Source organism: Vanessa cardui, chromosome 15 (genome assembly GCF_905220365.1).
Source record: "Vanessa cardui chromosome 15, ilVanCard2.1, whole genome shotgun sequence".
Taxonomy (NCBI): Eukaryota; Metazoa; Arthropoda; class Insecta; order Lepidoptera; family Nymphalidae; genus Vanessa; species Vanessa cardui.
The window spans coordinates 11,387,691-11,397,925 of NC_061137.1; positions in this window are offsets into that span (position 1 = coordinate 11,387,691).

Genomic DNA, 10,235 nt, shown 5'->3' on the forward strand with positions numbered 1-10,235 from the left:
GCCAGATTTATACGGTAGTTTCGTGGACTTGTATGATACTATGATGGATTTTGCAAGGTTTGCTAGATATCGTATCAGCCCTATTTATAGATGGACCAGTTGCGTTACTAGGCGCGGGTTTTGACGGTGATCTTATTTAACGAGCTCAGCTTGAGGACGAAGCACATATAGTGCTTTACACATTACATCGAGATTATCGTTGTTATACATCACGATCAGAAATGATGTTGTAGTAAATAGATATGTTATTAACGCAAAAAGTGAAGACTAGAAAACGTCCTAATTGAGACGTTCGCCTTTAGTTGTTTTACGTAGTATAACTGTATAATACATCATAATTACGTAGTAATACGTTTTGCGTAATTAAAACATCTAGTTATCCCTTTTACTTATTGTTTTTATGAAACTATCCTTTTTACTTTTAACGAAATATAAAAATAAACTAAAATAAACGGTCCCCGGCGCGGCACACTTTTTTCTGTTGTTTAGTATGGATATAACATATCTGTTTATTAGAATATCATTGACGATCAGTATAAAAGTAAATAATTTAGACATATTATGTCATGAAAGTCAGCCTCTATTCAATCAAAAAGTAAAGAATTTCATTTGTGCTCAATTTTAATTTTAATTTCAATCGCATATGTATGTTTTTATTTTCTATTATATAATCTTGGTTTAAATAATGTTTAATTTATATTTTCAGTAATATGCATGTGGAGACTAGTTATAAATAGTAGAACTTTTACTTTGATAATTTTGAAATATTATTTATTTTTCTTGTGATATTGTATCTACTATAGGTTGTCCTAATAAAAAAATATATAGTTTATCTGTTCGACTTGGTTCCTGTCGATTTAAGATATGCAACTAATATAAATATTTTTCAATTATTACACGTGAATTATTACAGTCATTGGTTGTGATTAAAAATGAATGAACCATCACATAAGAATATGTTAATTTGTTCACTAATAGATACATTTCCAAACCTTTAATTAGTATAATATTTTAATGTAAAAGTAAGATCAACGAATGTAGATAACATTGACTGAATGATTTTTTGTTGTGTTGTTATCCGAGCATATTTTATGTATAATTTGTATTTTTTTTTTTCATTTTAATTTTAGTATCTTTTATTACCAGGCAGCAAAATAATTAATTTTGGTTTTTTTTTGTCAAAGAACGGTATCCGTATGCAATATCCTTATTAACATCCTTCCAACGTACATGGCTTATTTAAATTCGAAATTTAGTACCGAGGCGCTATATCGACGACCTCCGTGGTCGATTAGTGCGTTCACCGGTTTTCATGCGCCACTCCGAAGTCCCAAGTTCAATTCCTGCCCGAGTCAATGTAGAAAAAGTTCATTAGTTGTCTATGTTGTCTTGGGTCTGGGTGTTTGTGGTACCGTCGTTACTTCTGATTTTTCATAAATTGAGATCAGAGTAATGTTGTCCATTATTTATTTATTATTGACACATATAGAGAGAATCGATATGATTTATTGTATATATCGGTTTTAAAGACAAAATATATATTGACTTTGAGAACCAATGTTCTGTTCGATATGATAGGTGATCATTTACCATCAGGTGAACCATTTAATCGTCCATTTGCCTTAGCCATTAAAACTTAATCTATGAATAAATATATGATTGTAGAGGGAATGTTGCTTTCACAAGTTCTTTTCACGTCTTTGTTATTTGTATTTGAACTGACGGTAGGTATTTGACAAGTGCAACACATTTATACTGAACTAGTAGTCGCCCTCGAAAAAACAAAGTCTATGTCCTTTCTTGGAGTTGAAGTGTGCTTCATACCAAATTTCATCAAATTTGGTTCAGCGGTTTGGTTGTTAAAGAGCGAGAATGAGACTGATAGGCAGAGTTACTTTCATAATTATAATATTAATATATAAAAATATTTTAACCTGAAATATGTATAATGCACAAAAATGTTTTTGAAACATTGAACTAATAAAGGTAACGTGATATGATGTATTTACTAACAGACCTACTTCGATTGTTGTCAGTATTGATTTGGTAATGACAAATCAGTACCCATTATTGATATGTAACACGTTATAAGCGATATTTAATTTAAGTTTAAATTAAGAACGAGATTATCGTTTAAATTTTTTTTTAATTTTAATTGCTATAAATGCTTCAATGAAATAAAAACTCCTTGCTCGATTTACAAAAATATTGTCGACAAATCACATGTCACGCCCACGATTAATGCTCAACTAGCTAGTCACGGACACCGGATCGAGTCGCATACTGAACAGACGGGTCATTTACGGAGATAAAAAATAAGACCTCGTTAGCTAAAGTAATCTAGATGATTTTCTGCATTTAAGTTGCAAGTTTGTCCTGTATATCTGAAACTATTAATAGTGTTACTATTACTAAATACTAGCTGAACCTGCGGCTTTTATCGCGCGAAATATGTAAAACTTTACCAATGACACAGATGACACTTACCAAAGTATTAGGCAACTTTTTTCAATGAAGGCCCATTTAAATAAAAGGAGCCTATATCCACGGTGGTACGAAAAGTAAGAGCTGAGATGGCCCAGTGGTTAGAACGCGTGCATCTTAACCGATGATTTCGGGTTCAAACCCAGGCAAGCACCACTATATATATATGTGCTTAATTTGTGTTTATAATTATTCTCGTGCTCGGTGGTGAAGGAAAACATTGTGAGGAAACCTGCATGTGTCTAATTTCATCGAAATTCAGCCACATGTGCATTCCACCAACAGGCCTTGAAACAGCGTGGTGGAATATGTTCCAAACCCTCTCCTTAATGAAAGAGGAGGCCTTAGCCTAGCAGTGGGAAATTTACCAGGCTGATACTTTTACTACTTTATGAAAAGTAGCCCATATCCACGGTGATTTAAATAAGTAGCTTATAACGTTTCTCGGGTCATAAACTATCTTCATACCAAATTTTACCTACTTCGGTTACCGGTTTAAACGTAAAGATTAACATACTGGGTTACTTTTAATAAATTATAGATAGCAACATTAATGCTATGTACATTCGTAGTAAATCTAAGTTAGTTTTAGGAAAAAAAGTGTTTTAACAGTTTCCATCAGTTAGTCAGTTTTACACAGTTGGCTTAGTTATCTGTTACGGATTGCGTTAAAGTATGTGAAGAAAGAAAAAATCTGTGAACGGCCTTATCTTAATTAATTGTCTTATTTATTAAGTTTTTTTTTTATTTTTTTCATTCGTTAAATCTAAGACGCTTAGTGACATGATCAAATGTTCGCTCAAAATAATTAACAGAATATAATCGTTGTATGTATCCGCATACGGATTATTTATTAATCAATTCTATTCCTAAATTTACTGTCGATGTCAATAATGTCGATAGTCGAAATGTTACTTTGCCGCAATCACTAGATCCCTGAGGCATAGATGACACTGTAAAATTGTAAATACCTTTAGATTATTATCTATGTATTTACGAGATTGTGAACTGTCGAAATATTGTGAAACGTAAAGTAGAGTGAGAGCATAATTATCCTGTTAAATATAATGGATTTGATTACCCCCAAGAAGTATTAATATAAATATAAATTTTAACAAAAAGAAAAACCGACTTCAAACAAAACACTATTTTAAAATAAATAAAAATGCACTAAAAAGTAATAAAAATAATTGCATATTTTAATAATTATAATAATTAGTTTCTATACTGAACGCAAACCAGATTTTCTCATCCGTGAGTAAAAAATTGAAATTGAACTCTCACAAGTGGTAATAAGGCGTTATTTTAAAATGACAGTTCAAAATATTATATTTAGTAAATTTACATTTAATATAAAAACAAAACAGAAAATTAGTATATGTTTTGATTTTATTTCGCTAAAGTTAACTTTTATGACTTACTCTGCATTCGTTAAAAGACCAGATGTCGCCATATTTCCTAATAGATACCAAAGCCTTAACAAGCCTCAAGTAGGTAAATATTTCACTATTAATGAACTAAAAACCGAAGGTGCTTAAAATTTAAAGCTATGGTGGGAATTTTAATGATATAATTAAAATATATAAATATTAAACATTTATTTTAATAACGACAGCTTGGATAGTCTAGTTGCTAGCTTATAAGGATCACAGCTCCAGGGGTCCTAGGTTGAAACCAAGCGTCGCGGCTAATATGAAGTTATTGCGTTTTTCTGTCGAGAGATTTTAATTAGCAGCCGAGATAGAGTATTGAAATTGAGAGTTTTACACTAATATGGCTCTTAAAGCGCGTAAAATCGTGAACTAATTTTATTCGAATTTGTTGTTTAAACGAATATTTTTGTGGAATAAAGAAGGCACAAATTTACGCATACTTGTCCAATATAACAATACGCCCCACGTATTCAGTCTCTGACATAAACTGTTGAGCTTGAAATTGATCAAGGCAACATCACAATTTATAAATCGTCGGTGGTAAATAAGAAAAACATAAGCGCTAAAATGGTACCATGAGGAAATGAGATTTAAAGCAAAAACTTACAACCATTTGGTGGTAGGACTTAAGCTAATTTTCATAGCTTACTGCCATCTGAGGTACCTAGTTTATATGGGTAGGTACTCATTACATACAGGTAAACATATATACACAGATGTTCTCCGTGCCTTTTTTGTACCTTTTCCATAATTTAAACTAACGTTAATTTTGAGATTTATCGGCCTGGCATATCACCTGGTATTCGTAGGATTTTGTGGAAACTTTCAATTCTACAGTGAAATGAATTGGATTTCGATGTCTCTGATTTGTTGTATTTTTTTTTATACTATTCAGGTATTACTCCTCTTCACTTAATGGTAAGTGGAAGTGGAATCCAAACGCGAAGATGACCAGAAAGAAAGCTTCATTAATCGCCCTTACCATGCCGGCCCGCAAGATGCCTCTTCACGCTTCATTTAATTCGTTTAAACAATAATAATCATACTCTGACAATCCCTACTTTTTACTATACATGTGAAAGTATCTCTATTTGATAGAACTTCAAGCTTAAACCGCTGAAACGATTTGGATGTAATTTCGTAAAGAAATAGTTTGAGTCCCGGGAAAGATAGATTTGGTTTTATAACTCTTATGAGGGTGTATAATTTCGAACGATAAAGCCTCGGATTTGGGTAGTTGTTATATAACCACTTGAAAATCATAGCACACTGTGAATACACATTTCTTTATTATCATCCATATATAAATTTACTTAAAATAAATATCAATCTAGATCATAATAATGTATGTACGATTTTAAAACGTTTTTCTCGGTAACGATCTGAAATGCTCCGCCGGTGTATCTGGGTCGGTCGATTCGTATAAAAAATGCATACACAGCGACTTTTGAACCGATGGAATCGTGACACGCGAGTTCCGATCGCCTAGATTATAGACTCTGATAAAACCTACATTAATTACTAACATGGGAAACCTTTAACGTATTTATCATTCTTGTATTTTTTTTAAATAATTGTTTCTTTGTATTCTATACGTTTCTATGTTTATATTTTATCGATTGTATTGAAACTTTTTACATAATTTTTACATGGATAGGTATATTATTTCGGATCTGAATTTGGTGAGTTTATGAATAATATTTTACAGATTTCAGTTACGAATACGGAATTATTTCGGATTATCCGACTTTAGAATTATTAAAAGGAATATGTTGATTAACGGAAAAAAATTATAGCGTTAAAAACGTACGTATTAGCTAGTCTCAAAAAACTGGTTTTAAAGGATTTGGCTACTGTTACTGAACTCCAAGCTCTGGACCGTCTATGGTATTGAACTATATAAGTACAAAAGATAGTTTATATATATGTACATACATATGGTGCGTTTGCATCACATCTTATTTAAATCTGCCACCCGTTTGAGATGTAAATTCTACCAAAAAGAGCCAGTAATATCATATAATATACATAATGTATTTTTTCTGACATTCAATGAATTTCACTCATGTATTAATTTTGAAATAATTCAGTGTAAATGAATTTATAAAAATTCTAGCTATTTTATTTTAATTATTTTTTTTTCATTTGAAAATAAATTTAGTTTTTACTTTATTGCGTACTGTAAAAGGAATCTTTTTTAAAAAAGATGTTTAAGTAATAAATAAAATAATTTCAATTCAGAATATACTCATTTCACACATTGTTTTGGGGTCAACGTATTATGAAAACTTTTTAATTTGTAATTTGTAATTTATTACTATTACATTGTTAGGGTTATAGAAATAAAACATATATTCTATTGGGAACGAAATAAATTCAATAAAAATGTGTTTTTTGAGAAATATACAGACTTTATATTAAAAATTTATTTTAAATATACTTCTGGTAACGCCATCTACACTAGTTTCGCGGAACTTAGATAAGTTAAGACTGAAAATAAACTTTCATTTAATGCCAACATCTAACGGTGTCACAGATTGCAAATAGGAGGCGCTTTTCTGACTATACAAATATTAATACTTATAATACCTATATACCGACTAGAGCAGTAGTTCCCAAACTTATTTTCCTCGTTTTTTATTGGTTTCAGTGGACCCCCTGCTGCTACATTTCTACCATATTCTTAAAATCGCCAAAAAATGAAAATTGTGTCCCTTCTGAGTTCTACCCCTACATTCCGATAGGTAAAATAAAAACGAAAAATGGTACATATTCTGACACTTTACTTATCAAAAGAATAAAATTACAAGAAAAAATTAATAAGGTAATATAACAATGGTCACATTTTTGCTCTTTACTATCAAAAGCAAATAAATTTTCATGGACCCATTAACATCTTATAGACCCCCATTTTTATTAACGCCTACGTAGACCCCCATTATGTCACCCGTGGACCCCTGGGGGTCTACCTGGGCCACTTTGGGAATCACTGGACTAGAGGTACAGTGACCTCTGGAGACGGCATGCTAAAAACAAATTATTAACAATTTATTTATTATAGCTGAATATTATTGGATTTGTGAAATAATGGCTTTTGTAACGTCAGTGAAGTTTTTGACGAAATTTCGACGGCAAAATTTAAATGAATATAATCAAGTAGTTAAGGGGCAAAGGGTTGTTTATGGATATATATGTATATATATTATTCAATAATTGTTTGTAGTGTAAAGCAAAACTATTAGCAATTCGCCTGGAATATGTAAATCTCAGGTTTGGTTATCTTTACTTCTTCTATTGGAACAATGAGTCCGTATTTACATTACATACTTATGTTTAGGAAACATACAATCAAAATAACATTTCAAGTGTATGAAATGTCAGTGACCCAATGGATCTACATACACAAGGCACGTAACGTCATAGTTACCAAGATTGGCTACGTATTTGTGAGATGAGGAATAGTTAATATTTCTTAAAGAGCCAATGGCTTTGGCTTTCTCGCTTGGTCCGTTTTCTTCCGCCTACTGGTAGCCCATTGCCCCGTCCATTTGTATTTCATAAAAATTAAATAAAGCCTATTATAAAGCAGATGAAGATAAAGAGAGGGAACCGCATTTATAGTTAGTGCAAATTGTATTAACATTAAAGGAGCTGATGAGTTTATAAATATAAGGATGGACATATTTGACTACCTTTGGTAAAAGATTGGCTGTAAAATCAGTTTCAGCGTATCTGATTAGTAGATCTTATGATGGCAAGTTTAAACTGCTGTAGAATGCCAGGTGCTGCTGGTCCCGGAGACGAATCATATCATCGATTGTAATCATATGTGGTCAATCCTAGGAGCAAAGAGTACTTTCCATCCCATTACCTTCTTAAACCTGACATATCTGAGTCATGTAATCGCATTTTTACTTATGATACATGCAATATTATATTATCCTTCTTTAAAATTGTCAGAGATATCCTATTTCCTTCGCGCTCTTGTTGTGGTGTGCATTTTTTCGGCCACCCACCACCATTTGATTCAGCCAATTCCGTACAAGCAGGGGATCCACCGGCGCACTACGGGTAGGTAACCAGTACAGTATATGCATGTCGACTTTATACTCTAATTACAATCAGTACAGTACAGGAACAACCTGTAAATTTCCCACTGATGTGCCTGCTCTTCCTTTGAGGAGAAGGTTTGGAGCAGATGTTATAAATATAAATAAAAAAAGCCTTTTATTTACTTACTTAAATACAATGTTAGTTTTACTGTTTACATTTTTTTTTTTGGTTACGATAGTTTTTCTATTCTAGTTGATTTAATTTACTTTACTTATCTAATTTTATAGCTAGTTAACCTATTTAATTTAAATTTACTAATTTAAGATATCTTAAAATTAACCAAGAACCCCTGTAAGGTAAAGGCCTCCTCCAAGGATTGCCATTGTTCCCTGTTGAGTGCTATTTGGCCCCATTTTGGGCCAGCAATTTATCTGATATCGTCTTCCCATCGGGTCAGTGGTCTTCCTCTACTCCGATTTCCTAGCGGGCCTTCCCAGAATGTTGCCGTCACGGTCCATCTTTGATCTGTAAGCCTCGCTACGTGACCTGCCCATTTCCATTTTAGTTTTCGAGCGTAGATCAGGGCATCAGTAGCTTTAGTAATGGATCTTATTTTTGTATGACGTATCTTGTCAAGTTTCTTTACCTTGAGCAGGCAGATGTTATATCAGCAAATAATCATTTGGTGATATAACATCATCATCATCATACAGCAATAACGTGGTGATTCTTGAGAGTAAAATAATTAATGTGTCAGTGATCAGAGGGGTTGGCCCGGTAGGGTACCTACTTTTATACTTGATACTATCAGTTAATACTATCAGTATCTAAGTACTGTGTAACCTCGTTTAGTGAGCCCTGGATATAAGAACAGGAATAGGTAAAGATTTATTCTAAATCCAAATATTTTAAAAATAAAAAAAAGACAGTGGCTATATATCTTCTATTTTTACTGGCCATTTAATTTTGTTGGAGATACCTGTAAATACTCTCAAGCAAGTTTTTCGGTGACGATAAACGAAATACGATTTATAATTTACGAAAAAAAGTTAAATGCTTTATTCGTTTATTAATAGATTTTTGAAAATTGTCTATTTTGAGGAGATCTTTTGACGGAAACGATTTTGGCGGCCCATGATCCCTATGACCCTTAATGGAACATGTCTAATGTGGTACTGACTATTTAGCATTAAGTACATGTTTTGCCTATCTGCTTAGTGCTTAACTATAGCGACAGTAAAACTATTGATAAATAATTACAACGAGGTTCCGACACTTCCATTGAAACATCTGTAGCCAGTAAGGGAATATCATCATTATATAGTATAAAACAAAATCACTTATGGTATGTATGCTTAGATCTTTAAAATTACCCAACGGATTTTGATGCGGCTTTTTTTAATAGATTGAATGATTCGAGAGGAAGGTTTTTGTATAATAGATGAATAATATAGTAAAGAAACACTGATAAATTAAGAAGCTTCTAATGTGATTCCGTAAATAAAAGAAATTGTAGTATTATATATTTAGCACCAGCATTGCACGCGAGATGGCCCAGTGGTTAGAACGGGTGCATCTTAACCGATGATTGCGGGATCAAACCCAGGCAAGCACCGCTGTTTCATGTGCTTAATTTGTCTTTATAATTCATCTCGTGCTCAGCGGCGAAGGAAAACATCGTAAGAAAACATGCAATTGACAAATTTCATAGAAATTCTGCCACATGTGTATTCCACCAAACTGCATTGGAACAGCGTGGTGGAATATGTTCCAAACCCTCTCCGTAATTGAAGAGGAGGCCTTATCTCAACAGCCTCTAGCCCTTTAGCATTGGGAATTTACAGGCTGTTGTTGTTGTATTGCACATAATTATTCTTTTTATAACATTGTCGTTTCTATGGAAAATTATGAATATATAATGTTTATGTCCGCGGTTATATACCGGCCTAAGTACTGTTATCCATTGTCTTAACCCTTGATTGAAACTTTACGCAACGTGTAGCAAGGTTCCGTGATCGCCGCCAGTCACGTCCTCTTACGTTACGTAAGCGGTCATACCATGCCACCTTGATCACATACGAGTTTATACCGATGATAAGGTTTGCGATTTGGAATAAATAATAAGAGCGGGTGTGAAGGAAAATTCTTAATATTTTACTTGATTTAGCATGGTAAATCATTATTATTTGTCTAGTTAGAGTGTAGCACTATAAAGTAACTTGAACAACTTTATTATCCCAGTGTGCGTGACGCTACCATTGATAC